The sequence below is a fragment of the Nuphar pumila genome, chromosome 14, assembly GCF_984573655.1.
Source record: "Nuphar pumila chromosome 14, dmNupPumi1.hap1.1, whole genome shotgun sequence".
Taxonomy (NCBI): Eukaryota; Viridiplantae; Streptophyta; class Magnoliopsida; order Nymphaeales; family Nymphaeaceae; genus Nuphar; species Nuphar pumila.
Genome location: NC_143262.1, coordinates 41,764,544 through 41,778,108, shown reverse-complemented (window position 1 = coordinate 41,778,108; position 13,565 = coordinate 41,764,544). Strand labels below are relative to the sequence as shown.

The 13,565-nt window shown below is 38.9% G+C and overlaps 1 non-coding gene across 1 annotated transcript; it reads right to left on the bottom strand.

The window, feature by feature from the left end:
• Positions 1–266: 266 nt before the first annotated feature.
• On the bottom strand, positions 267–369 carry LOC149816783 (small nucleolar RNA R71). Its single transcript, XR_016427783.1, has one exon. It is a non-coding gene; the product is annotated as a small nucleolar RNA R71 (small nucleolar RNA).
• Positions 370–13,565: the final 13,196 nt, after the last annotated feature.

The window sequence follows — 13,565 nt, the reverse complement described above, 5'->3', positions numbered from 1 at the left end:
CAGCATTATTCAAATGCTTCCATCCTTTTATGGCCTTAGTCATGAGGATCCCTACCGACACTTAGATGAATTCCTCGAAATCTGTTCTACTGTTAAGATACAGAATTTCGATGATGATGCGTTGAGGTTGACTCTATTCCCCTTTTCATTGAAGGACAAAGCCAAGTATTGGCTAAAGTCCTTAGATTCTGTAGAAATAGAGTCATGGGATCAATTGCAACAGGAGTTTCTTCGGAAATATTTTCCCATTGGTCGTACGAACCAATATCGTAGAGCCATCACTAGCTTTTCAGAGCTAGATGGTGAGTGCTTTCATGAGACCTGGGAGAGAATGAAGGATCTCCTCAGGAAATGTCCCCATCATCAGGTGCCGAAATGGCAACTGGTGCAGAGCTTCTATGATGGATTGTCTGACAAGAATCGTCAGATGATCGACTCTTCATGTGGAGGGACATTCATGCTGAAGAGCGAGGATGAAGCATGGAGGTTATTTGATACATTGGCCGAGAATTCTCTCCACCATGCTTCGAGCTCTCATTCTGATAGAGCCACACCCAGCATTCAGAAGAAAGCTGGTGTTCTTGAAATTGGTCCATCTACTGCACTACAGTGCAAGGTAGACATGATTGCTCAGAAGTTGGACCAGCTTCTTTCAGGACCATCCACTACACAGCAGGTGTGTACTCTTTGTGCCAGTCCGGCACACGAGATCACTGAGTGCCCTTCGGCAGCTCAGTACCCTGAATTTGTTCAAGAACAAGTTCAGGCAGCTCAGGGTTACGTCAGACCGCCGAATAACCCATTTTCATTGACATACAATCCGGGTTGGCGTAACCATCCCAATTTTTCATGGAAGAATCCACAGTCTTCTATGCAGATGCCTACATCCTCTCAGCCAGTTCGGCAGCCATCTTTTACTCAGTCATTTCAAAGACCAAACTATGCTCAGTCTTCTTCTTCTTCTGTTACTCCCCCGATTCAGCAGGAGTCTGCCCCGCAGACATCTTTTGAGGAGAGACTTCTCCAGGCATTCCAAGAGGTGAAAACCTCTAATCAGAACGCCTTCGAGAAGTGTAGCCAGATTTTGAGCTCACATACGCAGTCCATTGCGAAGTTAGAGTCGCAAATGGGACAGTTAGCTGAGGCTATTAGTAGGAGACCCGAGGGTACATTGCCGAGTCAGGCTGTCATGAACCCGAAGGGTAAGGACCAGATGACTGGAGGCCTATTTCATACCGAGACACAACAGCAGGCCAAATCGGTTATGGCCCTGAGGAGTGGACGTGAGTATCATGTCGAGAGCAGAGAGCGAGAGAGTAGAGAGAGGATACAGGAGCCAGAGACCATTGTTTCACCCACGTCGGCTCAATCATCATCCCCATCCCCATCATCACCTTCACCATCTTCATCATCTTCATCATCTTCATCCTCAGAGAAGAAGAAGAAGGATAGGAGTGAGCCTTCTCACAAAGAGGAGGAGCCAGCAGAGTATATTCCCCCACCACCCTATCCCAAATCATTAGAGTCTCCTGGCTATAGAGGGAAGCAAGGTGCGAAGATCCAGGACATGCTTGACATCTTCAAGCATGTGCAGATCAACCTACCTTTGCTCGATGCTATTCAGCAGGTGCCGGCATATGCCAAATTCCTGAAGGAACTATGTACGCAGAAGCGTAAATCTAGAAAGAGAGTTCCTAACAGGGTCCATCTGACTGAGCAGGTGAGTTCAGTACTTCAGCATCAGACACCACCAAAGCTCAAGGACCCTGGAGCCCCTATCATTGCTTGTACTATAGGGAACATCCGGATAGAATGCGCATTGCTCGATCTTGGAGCAAGCGTGAACATTCTACCTGGGTATTTCTTTGATTCTTTCGGGCTAGGAGAGATGAGATCGACTCCGATTACGCTTCAGCTGGCAGATCGTTCCGTCAAGGTACCGAGAGGTATCTTGGAGGACGTGCTAGTTAAGGTGGATGACTTTTATTTTCCAGTCGATTTCATTATTCTTGATATGGAAGGTGTAGATAGCCAACACCAGACTCCGATTATTTTAGGCAGACCATTCTTGGCGACTGCCAATGCTTGCATCAACTGTAGGACCGGAGCCATGGATCTCTCATTCGGCAATAGGAAGGTAAAGCTGAATATTTTCAATGCCGCGATGGGACCAGCAGGAGACATGGACTGCTTTCATGTAGACATTGCACAGGAGTTAGTGGAGGAGCAGCCCGAGTTGTACATTACTGAGGATTCTTTAGATTTGTATCATATAGAGAAGAATAGCTGTGTAGATAGTGTAGACGTGTCTAGAGTGTCATCAGAGAGACCACCTTGGAGAGCTGTCAGGGAGCCTCTTCCACCACTTGCAGAGACCCCCGCCAAATCGTCGATAGAGTCGCCTCCGAAACTTGAGTTGAAACCCTTACCGGAGTCACTCAAGTATGCATACCTCGGAGATGATGAGACTCTGCCTGTGATCATCTCATCCTTGCTCACTGAGGAGCAGGAACAGAGATTGCTGACTATTCTTCGAGAGCACAAGGCAGCGATTGGCTGGGGAGTTGCTGATCTGAAAGGGATTGATCCTTCATTCTGCATGCATAGGATCCATTGTAATGAGGAAGTCAAGCCATTTAGGGATATGCAGAGAAGGCTAAATCCCAACATGAAGGAAGTGGTGAAGAAAGAGGTGGTGAAGTGGTTGGATGCCGGAATCATTTACCCTATTTCTGATAGCCAGTGGGTCAGTCCGATTCAAGTTGTGCCGAAGAAGTCAGGACTCACTGTGGTTGAGAATGAGAAGGGTGAGAGAATTCCGATGAGAACCACTACAGGATGGCGAGTCTGCATCGATTATAGGAAGCTGAATGTGACAACTAGGAAAGATCATTTCCCATTGCCATTCATTGATCAGATCTTAGAGCGACTCGCAGAACAGAGCTACTATTGATTTCTAGATGGATATTCAGGATACAATCAGGTAGCTGTCCATCCTGACGACCAGGAGAAGACCACATTTACATGTCCTTATGGCACCTTCGTGTTTAGACGTATGCCGTTCGGGCTCTGTAATGCCCCGGCTACTTTTCAGAGGTGCATGCTTGCTATCTTCTCGGACATGATTGATGATGTGATGGAAGTTTTTATGGACGACTTTTCAGTGTATGGCTCCTCTTTTGAAGATTGCCTCCAAAAACTTGCTCGAGTACTGAGTAGGTGTGCGGAGACCAATCTCGTCTTGAGTTGGGAAAAGAGCCATTTTATGGTCCAGGAGGGGAATGTGCTAGGACACATTGTGTCCAAGCGTGGTATTGAGGTTGACAGAGCAAAGGTGGAATCTATTTCTCGTTTGACTCCACCCACCTCTGTGAGGCAGATTCGATCATTTTTAGGGCATGCTAGATTTTACAGGCGGTTCATAAAAGATTTTAGCAAAATCTCTCGACCGCTTTGCACGTTATTAGAGAAAGACCAGCCCTTTGATTTCGGTGAGGATTGTATGAAGGCCTTTGAGATTCTCAAAGAGGCCTTGATTACTGCACCTATTTTGAGACCTCCAGATTGGACTCTCCCATTTGAGATTATGTGCGATGCATCTGATTATGCTATGAGGGCCATTTTAGGACAACGCATTGATAGGAAGCCCTATGTGATCTACTATGCGAGTAGAACTCTGTCTGATGCTCAGATGAATTATACTACGACAGAGAAGGAGCTACTTGCGGTAGTTTTCGCATTGGATAAATTTAGGTCCTATTTACTCGGTTCGAAGGTAGTTGTCTATTCTGACCATTCTGCATTGAAATATTTGTTGAATAAGAAAGACACCAAACCGAGATTGATTCGTTGGGTCCTACTACTACAGGAGTTTGATCTCGAGATTCGAGATAAGAAGGGAAGCGAGAATGTAGTAGCAGACCATCTTTCCAGACTGATCGTGGAGACCACGCAGGATCAGAGACCGATCAGTGATTCTTTCCCCGACGAGCAGATCATGTCAGTCAGTACATCGCAGTTACCCTGGTTTGCAGATATTGTGAACTATCTGGTTTCGAGGCAGATACCTGAGCATTGGAACAAGAATGAGCGTGAGAGATTCTTATCTCAGGTGAGGCACTATTATTGGGATGAACCGGAATTGTTCAAATACTGTGCAGACCAGATCATTAGGAGATGTGTTCCGGAGGAAGAGTACCAGTCCATTCTGAATTTTTCCCATTTGTTAGCCTGTGGAGGGCATTTTAGTAGTAGGAAGACGGCTGCAAAGGTTTTGCAGTCAGGATTTTATTGGCCCACACTCCACAGGGATGCTCACGAGTTCTGTAGGCGATGCCTGCGATGTCAGCAGATTGGAAACATGTCCAAGAGGGACATGATGCCCTTGCTTCCGATTTTGATAGTCGAGATTTTTGATGTTTGGGGCATTGATTTCATGGGACCATTTCCGCCCTCATTCGGAAATTTATACATTCTAGTGGCGGTTGATTATGTGTCCAAATGGGTCGAGGCTGTGGCAACCAAGACCAACGATCACAGAGTAGTGCTTAAGTTCATTAAGCACAACATTTTCAGTCGTTTTGGGGTGCCACGTGCGATGATTAGCGATGGGGGCAAGCATTTTAGGAATATACAGATAGCTTCTCTGTTGAGAAGATATTCTGTCAATCATAGATTCACCACTCCATATCATCCGCAGACTAGTGGACAGGTTGAAGTGTCCAATAGGGAAATTAAGCAAATTGTAGAAAAGACAGTTCGTCCGGACCGCAAGGATTGGTCCCAGCGCTTAGATGATGCACTTTGGGCATATAGAACTGCATTTAAGACTCCCATTGGCATGTCCCCGTATCACCTTGTATTCGGGAAAGCATGCCATCTTCCTGTCGAGCTAGAGCATAGAGCGTATTGGGCTATCAAGAAATTGAATTTTGACCTCACCCAGGCTGGCAAAGAGAGAGCACTGCAGCTCTCAGAATTAGAGGAACTCAGGAATGATGCATATGAGAATGCCAAATTATACAAAGCTCGCACAAAAGCATTTCATGATAAGCATATTGTCAGAAAAGTGTTTCAGCCAAATCAGAAAGTATGGCTATACAATTGTCGTTTACATTTATTCCCAGGGAAGTTAAGATCGAGATGGACAGGTCCGTACATTGTGAAAGAAGTATTTCCACATGGAGCAGTGACATTATTTGATCCTATGACCCAAGGTACATTCAAGGTAAATGGGCAAAGACTGAAGCCCTTCATTTCAGATGCCTTGCAGGATGGTGAGTGTGAGATAGTGCATCTCACGAAGGCATGAGGAGTCGACCAGAGGGATGTATCATATGTACATTAATATATTTTTCATTGTAGTGCTTTTCTTTATTCAGTATTTCATTTCACATGTGCTAACTTGTGTTTTGATGCATGCAGGATGAATTTAACAATTAGTGTATCAATTACCAGGTACAGAGAAGAGCTTTCAAAGAATTCAAGGATCAGATGAAAATCAACTTCAGAAGCTTAGAACAAATCAGGTTGTATCTATCCTTTCAACCATATTTTTGTTAGTGTCTCTTAGTGTGCATTTGCATTACATGTTTATTCATTTTGTATGCCACTAGGGACAGTGTCATTCAAGCATGGGGGGGTGGTTTAGATGCATGCACACAAAAATGTCAATTTTTTTTTTTATTATTTTATTTTTGTATGACTGGTAATCAAAGTAGGCATTTGAGAACAAAGTGTAGCATATATGATTGTTTTTGGCATAATCTAACAGTTTATAAATTTTTAAGCCCCATAAAAATTTTATTTTCGGAACTGAGTCAAATAGAGTAGTTATTCATGAGAAAATTCAAAGAAAAGAGAGTATTTGATTGTTAGAAAATTTTGAATCACTTTAGTATAAGTATGCACAGTATATTTTCTGAAAGAAATAAGCAATGGAAAGATGTGTTTGAAAAATGAGTTTAAAAGAATAGAGCTACGTTTAGTTGTTGATGTCTTCGTGAATCCTAGTAGTAGAACTCAGACACGAGATGAAGTGTTTGAGTATCTTAACGAAAAGGATAACGAAGGAGATCATCCTCTTGTCTAAGTCGATATCTGTGGCCTTTGTAGTTCGAGTAAGTAGAATCTGAAGGGTGTTTTACACCTGGTGCCCCAAAGCCAACTGGTTTGGGAGCCACTGGTTTGAAAGCTTGTTACATGGACTGCATAGAAAGCCTAAGAGATAGAGACATTGCACAGGACGAGAGGAAGACTATACGTAAACTATTAGAATAGAAAGTCTAGTGACTCGAGCAATTAAGTCTGAGGGATACTCTGTATCTAGTGCCCTAAGGTCGGCCGGCTTGGGAGTCACTGACCCAAAGCTCGCTACACGGGTCACGAAAACTGACTATTCGAAATAGTGCTCATATGAGAAGAATGCGCAAGAGCTCAAAAGTGGAAGAAAAAGAGTGAAAATGAAAGAAAAGAATGAGCTAAATAAGAATTTTTTCATTGCTTAAGCATAAATGTGTATTACTGTGTAGAAAATATACAAGTGAGAATAAATGAGTAAAACATGAGAATACTTGACTTTCGGAGAAAAATCATGAACTAGCTACAATATTAGAAAAGTGAAGGAAAAGAATTTTTACTGTGGTGGCATGAGATTTTTAAACTTGTTTTGAGAATGTCAATTACATGAAATATGTATTACAAAATGTATTCTTAAAAGCCTAATATTTTTGAAAGATCATCCTCGCATTTCATTGATGTTTGTGGGTAGCATCGCTGCAAACCCTCACGAGACCTTACTCGTCCACTAGTGTAAGCTAGGGGTTTAAAGGGCTTGTTACATACGCTAAATGCAACCGTGATTCCTACGAAAGTGAGTTTAGTATTATGCATTCATACTTAGCATTTCTTGTCTTCGTTGCATATCATAATTAGGGTTTGTTAAGGGACTAACAAACATTCAAGCATGGGGGTATTTGATAATGCATGAAATGCACATCATGTAAACAAGTTTTTCATGCATTTTGTATCAAGTTTAAGGTTTTAAACCCATGTTTAGATGTATTTTGATAGTAAGGGGCTATGGTTCGAATTTCAGAAAAATCGGAGTTAAAATGAGAGAGTTATGGCTATTTTAGTGTTTGGGCACGGATTTCGAGGTGGATCGGATCCATATCCGACCCAATTAGGTCAATTGGACATTGGATCAATTCTTAAAAAGCCCAAAATCCAACCCACACACATATCCATACCCATTTCAAAAAGTTTTGCAGAAAACCCCTTAGAAAGTGGCGCCTAGTAAAATATTTTTTTATAACCTTGTTTCTGAAAACTATCAAAAGTATAAATTATAGTTTCCAGCAAACCCTAGGCATCTTTGGCATTGGGATTGGCGCCTCCTACAGTGATTCTAGCTCCAGCACCTTCCAACCTCTCATCCCACTTCATTTCCATCGAAAATTGGGTTTTTGCTTGGAAATCAAGCATTACTCTATCTCTCTTTCCATTCTTTTTCGTTTCTTTAGTATCCTTGCTGCGTTTTCTCACCATTTGATGTGTTTTTGCAGGTGTAGCAGAGGTGGAGACCATTAATCTTGCTTGGAAGTGCGAAACACCCCAACAAGATGAGCCGGCCCTACCTCCATCCGGTTTTCTAAGCCCTCCGATCGCGAATCGGCACCCGTTCCATCTTCGGTGGATCTCCAACGTGTTGCAGCTGTAGATATCCTGTTCGTGGTGACATTCCAGCATTCTCGAACTGTTCGGGACGTCAATCCAAGGCCATTGTCCGCTCTCTTCTTCCCCACGATCGTCGGATCGCCCTAGAGGTAGATCTTCTTCTCCCTTTTCTTCTAGCTAAAACCCAAATCGTGTGTGCTTGTTTTCGTGTTTTCTTTTCTGTGTGTTTGCTGTATTTTTCGTGTTTCAACCTTAGTATAGCATTCGTGCACCGACCAGCACGTTAGATCTAGGTGTTGTTTCATTGTTTCATGATTCAAGGATCGATTTTGATTGTTTTTATGCAAAACGTGTAAATCGGCTAGAGGTTCTTCTAGCCGATTTGTTTATTTTTGTTTACAGCGTGTTCTACAATTTTTTTTTACAGAAAACTTGTTTTAAAAAGTTTACTTTAATTTATTTTGGGCGTTGGGGCTGGATCAAAGAACGCTTTTATTGAAAACCAATAAATCGGCTAGATCCATTCTAGCCGATCTTGGTTCATTTTGAGTTTGAGCCTTTGATCGGTTTTTGCAGAAAAACTGGGTTAGTAGACCGCATTTAAATTATATTCAAGTTGAGTTTGCTGAAGATTCATGTGGGTTTGAGTCTATGTTGTCGTGTGATTTGCCTTTCGAACCCTCTTTGAATTAGGATTTCCTTTTTGTTAAGTGCGTGTGTTTAGATTGAGTAATTCGTGTGTGTTGCTGTATGTGTTGCAGTTTAACAACCTCATCAAATCCATGTTGGTCAATATCATTAGCTTAGGATTAATCTAAATATTGTTTTAGTCATTTTGTGTTTTGGGTGTTGATTGTTATTGAAAATATAAAAATCAAGGTTATCGTTTCCTAGTTGTGGTGTCGTCCGTTCTTGGTAGGGTCTTTCATAAATTGTTATAGTGGAAATTTTTAGTTCTTTTTAGTTCTTTTTAGTTCTTCATGCTATGATAGTGTAGATCTTGTTTTTGAAATTGATTTTCGATAGTTTAGGTTGTTGGTTCTAGTTGGCTATAAATTTAGATGCATGATTTTCATGATAGTCTTAGTGTAACTTGTTCTTTGTCATTTTGATTTTAATTCAGTTTTAGATATTCTTCTTCCCCAAGGTAGGGCGGCAGCCATTAGAGCTCCAGTCGAGCTCTAGGCTACTTTTGGTAGTTGTAGCATTGTGGTAAGTTTTAGATTTTAGGCAAGTGTTTTTAGTGTGTCTAGATACATTGTATTAGGGGAGTTAGTTTTAGACGTTTTAGTGGTAGTTTTAGGAAGGTTGAAATAGTAGAGTAAATGCTTCAAAAAGAAAAACATTTTGACAAACATTGATTGCTCCAAATTCGTTGGATTTTCTTTTAGGCAAGTTTGCAAATTGATTCAAAGAAGGAAATTCAAGATAACATCAAGAATTTTTGGAAAGTTGAATTGAATATTAAATCTTTTCTAAAAAGGAGCTCACGTTTTTGGATAGAGGGATTTAATTGCTTTCCAAACACGTTTGGAAAGTCGAATTCATTGTGGCCCTTGTGGAGCTGGACGGTTTCAACCCTTTGTTGCCCATTTTATTTATCAAGCCATTATATTAACTGTTATCCCATTTGCTTGGACGGTTTTGAGTGTTTTAAAATTTCCAAAGTGAGCAAAGGCAAGTTCTAAAAGTATAACTCCTCTCTATTGGACGATTTTTGGATAGTATAAGTTTTCCAAATTCATTCCAGAGCATTTACTCACATTGATACCCATTTACTTAATAGTATATTTTAGATTTAGAATTACCTGTGTAAGATTAATTGTTCATTAACTCTCGGATTAAGATTGAGTCTCTAATTAGATAAGTTTTAATTACGATTAGTATAGTAAGGTGTTAGGTGTAGAGATTTGTGAGTATTAATTGAATTTGTTATTTTTAATTCATTAGATGTTTATTTTTCAATTCCTAATTTAGGCAGGGTCTAGTCGAGTCAACCTAGCCAGGTGTGGCGTGAACCTAGTTGAACCTAGTCACATATTAAAACCGCCCCATCTTGGTTTTTAGTGGTCTACTTAACTTTAGTTTTAATTCACAGTAGTTTAGTATAAGTTAGTTTAGTCCTTTACTTAATCAACTCAGTTAGATTTTAGAAGTTGGTGTGTATTTAATGTGTAGTTGTTTATTAGGTTTGATTTGACCATTGCATTTAGTTAAACTGTCTTCAGTTCTTATTAATTGTAATTGCTAAGTCATATAGTTAGGTTGTAATTTTAATTACCTTAGTTGCATTTGAATTGGTATTTAAGTTAGCTTTAGTCGTAATTTACCTATTGCATTTCATTCTTATGTTATTTAGCATAATTGCATTTAATAGCTGCATATAAATTGTCATTCAGTGCCTTTCGAACCCTCTTTGAATTAGGATTTCCTTTTTGTTAAGTGCGTGTGTTTAGATTGAGTAATTCGTGTGTGTTGCTGTATGTGTTGCAGTTTAACAACCTCATCAAATCCATGTTGGTCAATATCATTAGCTTAGGATTAATCTAAATATTGTTTTAGTCATTTTGTGTTTTGGGTGTTGATTGTTATTGAAAATATAAAAATCAAGGTTATCGTTTCCTAGTTGTGGTGTCGTCCGTTCTTGGTAGGGTCTTTCATAAATTGTTATAGTGGAAATTTTTAGTTCTTTTTAGTTCTTTTTAGTTCTTCATGCTATGATAGTGTAGATCTTGTTTTTGAAATTGATTTTCGATAGTTTAGGTTGTTGGTTCTAGTTGGCTATAAATTTAGATGCATGATTTTCATGATAGTCTTAGTGTAACTTGTTCTTTGTCATTTTGATTTTAATTCAGTTTTAGGTATTCTTCTTCCCCAAGGTAGGGCGGCAGCCATTAGAGCTCCAGTCGAGCTCTAGGCTACTTTTGGTAGTTGTAGCATTGTGGTAAGTTTTAGATTTTAGGCAAGTGTTTTTAGTGTGTCTAGATACATTGTATTAGGGGAGTTAGTTTTAGACGTTTTAGTGGTAGTTTTAGGAAGGTTGAAATAGTAGAGTAAATGCTTCAAAAAGAAAAACATTTTGACAAACATTGATTGCTCCAAATTCGTTGGATTTTCTTTTAGGCAAGTTTGCAAATTGATTCAAAGAAGGAAATTCAAGATAACATCAAGAATTTTTGGAAAGTTGAATTGAATATTAAATCTTTTCTAAAAAGGAGCTCACGTTTTTGGATAGAGGGATTTAATTGCTTTCCAAACACGTTTGGAAAGTCGAATTCATTGTGGCCCTTGTGGAGCTGGACGGTTTCAACCCTTTGTTGCCCATTTTATTTATCAAGCCATTATATTAACTGTTATCCCATTTGCTTGGACGGTTTTGAGTGTTTTAAAATTTCCAAAGTGAGCAAAGGCAAGTTCTAAAAGTATAACTCCTCTCTATTGGACGATTTTTGGATAGTATAAGTTTTCCAAATTCATTCCAGAGCATTTACTCACATTGATACCCATTTACTTAATAGTATATTTTAGATTTAGAATTACCTGTGTAAGATTAATTGTTCATTAACTCTCGGATTAAGATTGAGTCTCTAATTAGATAAGTTTTAATTACGATTAGTATAGTAAGGTGTTAGGTGTAGAGATTTGTGAGTATTAATTGAATTTGTTATTTTTAATTCATTAGATGTTTATTTTTCAATTCCTAATTTAGGCAGGGTCTAGTCGAGTCAACCTAGCCAGGTGTGGCGTGAACCTAGTTGAACCTAGTCACATATTAAAACTGCCCCATCTTGGTTTTTAGTGGTCTACTTAACTTTAGTTTTAATTCACAGTAGTTTAGTATAAGTTAGTTTAGTCCTTTACTTAATCAACTCAGTTAGATTTTAGAAGTTGGTGTGTATTTAATGTGTAGTTGTTTATTAGGTTTGATTTGACCATTGCATTTAGTTAAACTGTCTTCAGTTCTTATTAATTGTAATTGCTAAGTCATATAGTTAGGTTGTAATTTTAATTACCTTAGTTGCATTTGAATTGGTATTTAAGTTAGCTTTAGTCGTAATTTACCTATTGCATTTCATTCTTATGTTATTTAGCATAATTGCATTTAATAGCTGCATATAAATTGTCATTCAGTACCATTTAGGATTGCATTAGAGTTAGATTGCATTTTTAGTGTTTAAAATAGCTTTATAAAGTGAATAGTGCATTGAATCCGAAACTCGATTTTTGTCTTGTCGCACTATCATCATTTCATGTGCAACAATTTCGAGTTTTCAAAAGATTATTTTTCTATTCTCTTTATTGGTGTGTTAACTGTATGCAGACCAAATTTCAGCTCAATCCGAGTTGGTTTGGTCTGATTTTGAAGTGTTTTGTGAAAACCGCATTTTCTGGATTTTAAATTATAGGACTTTCGATATCCTGATTTTTCCCTGTTTTGAAACGCTTATATCTGGAGTTCCAGATATTGTTTTTCAATTCTGTAAAAACTGTCAATTTGTTTAATCTGTCAGCTAAAGAACAGAACAAATTTCGGGAAAATCGGACTTCGTTTGCTCTGTCAAACAGTGGTTTTCCAATAGCCTGTCAGAATGCTATTTTACACTAGTTAGGGGCAGTTTCGTAATTTTCATAGTTTCGGCAATTTAGACTTGTTTTCCATAATTTCTGCATTTTAGGAGTTGCATCATCATCATACAGCATTAGTAGAGTTAAATTGGTTAATTTTAGAATTAATTTAGTATTTTATTTAATCTGTGCTTGATACATAGCATTTGTTTTGTAATTTTCGTATAATTAGAAATAGTTTTAGTTATTGTTTTAATAGTTAGAATAGAAAACTAACTTTGTATTTTTCTGCATTTTTAGGTTGAAAAGCATATTTAGTGTCCAGGGTTATTGACCAAGTGAGAAGATTCTCTACGTGGCAAAAAGACGGAAATACCCTTGGCGTGGAGCAGAAGACTGATTGCTTGATTACTTTTCTTTTAGTGATTATTTGCAGTTGTATTAACTTTATAATTGTAGGTTGACATTTGTCATTAATAAATTGAATTTTATAGAAATATTGTGGTTAATTCCTGTTCCCTGTGGATTCGACCCGTACTTACCACTTTGTGGAAAGTCGGTTTTTAAATTTTTGGTTGACGATTTTCCAAAGTTTTATTGAAAATACTTGTTTTAAAAAGAGCATTCCAAAATATCAACCAAACAACGACTATCAGTTCGCTTGAAACACTATCAGTTCAATGAAGAACGACTGTCAGTTCACTTGGAACACTATCAGTTCACTTGGAACACTATCAGTTCAATGAAGAACGACTATCAGTTCACTTGTGAACACTATCAGTTCAATGAAGAACGACTATCAGTTCACTTGGGAACACTATCAGTTCAATGAAGAACGACTATCAGTTCACTTGGGAACACTATCAGTTCACTTGGAACACTATCAGTTCAATGAAGAACGACTATCAGTTCACTTGGAACACTATCAATTCAATGGAGAACGACTATCAGTTCGCTTGAAACACTATCAGTTCAATGAAGAACGACTATCAGTTCACTTGGAACACTATCAGTTCAATGAAGAACATCTATCAGTTCACTTGGAACACTATCAGTTCAATGAAGAACGACTATCAGTTCACTTGGGAACACTATCAGTTCAATGAAGAACGACTATCAGTTTGCTTGGAACACTATCAGTTCGATGAAGAACGAGGACCATTATAGAGAGTTGGATCGCTTCTATGAATGGTTTCAGGATTATTCCCTTATCCTGAATAGGGAATAGAAATCGGATGACCTGGCGGTCGAAATTGAGAATTTTGGTAAATTGAAAATTGGAAATTGGGTGACCCGGAGGTCGAAATTGAAGAATTGAATGA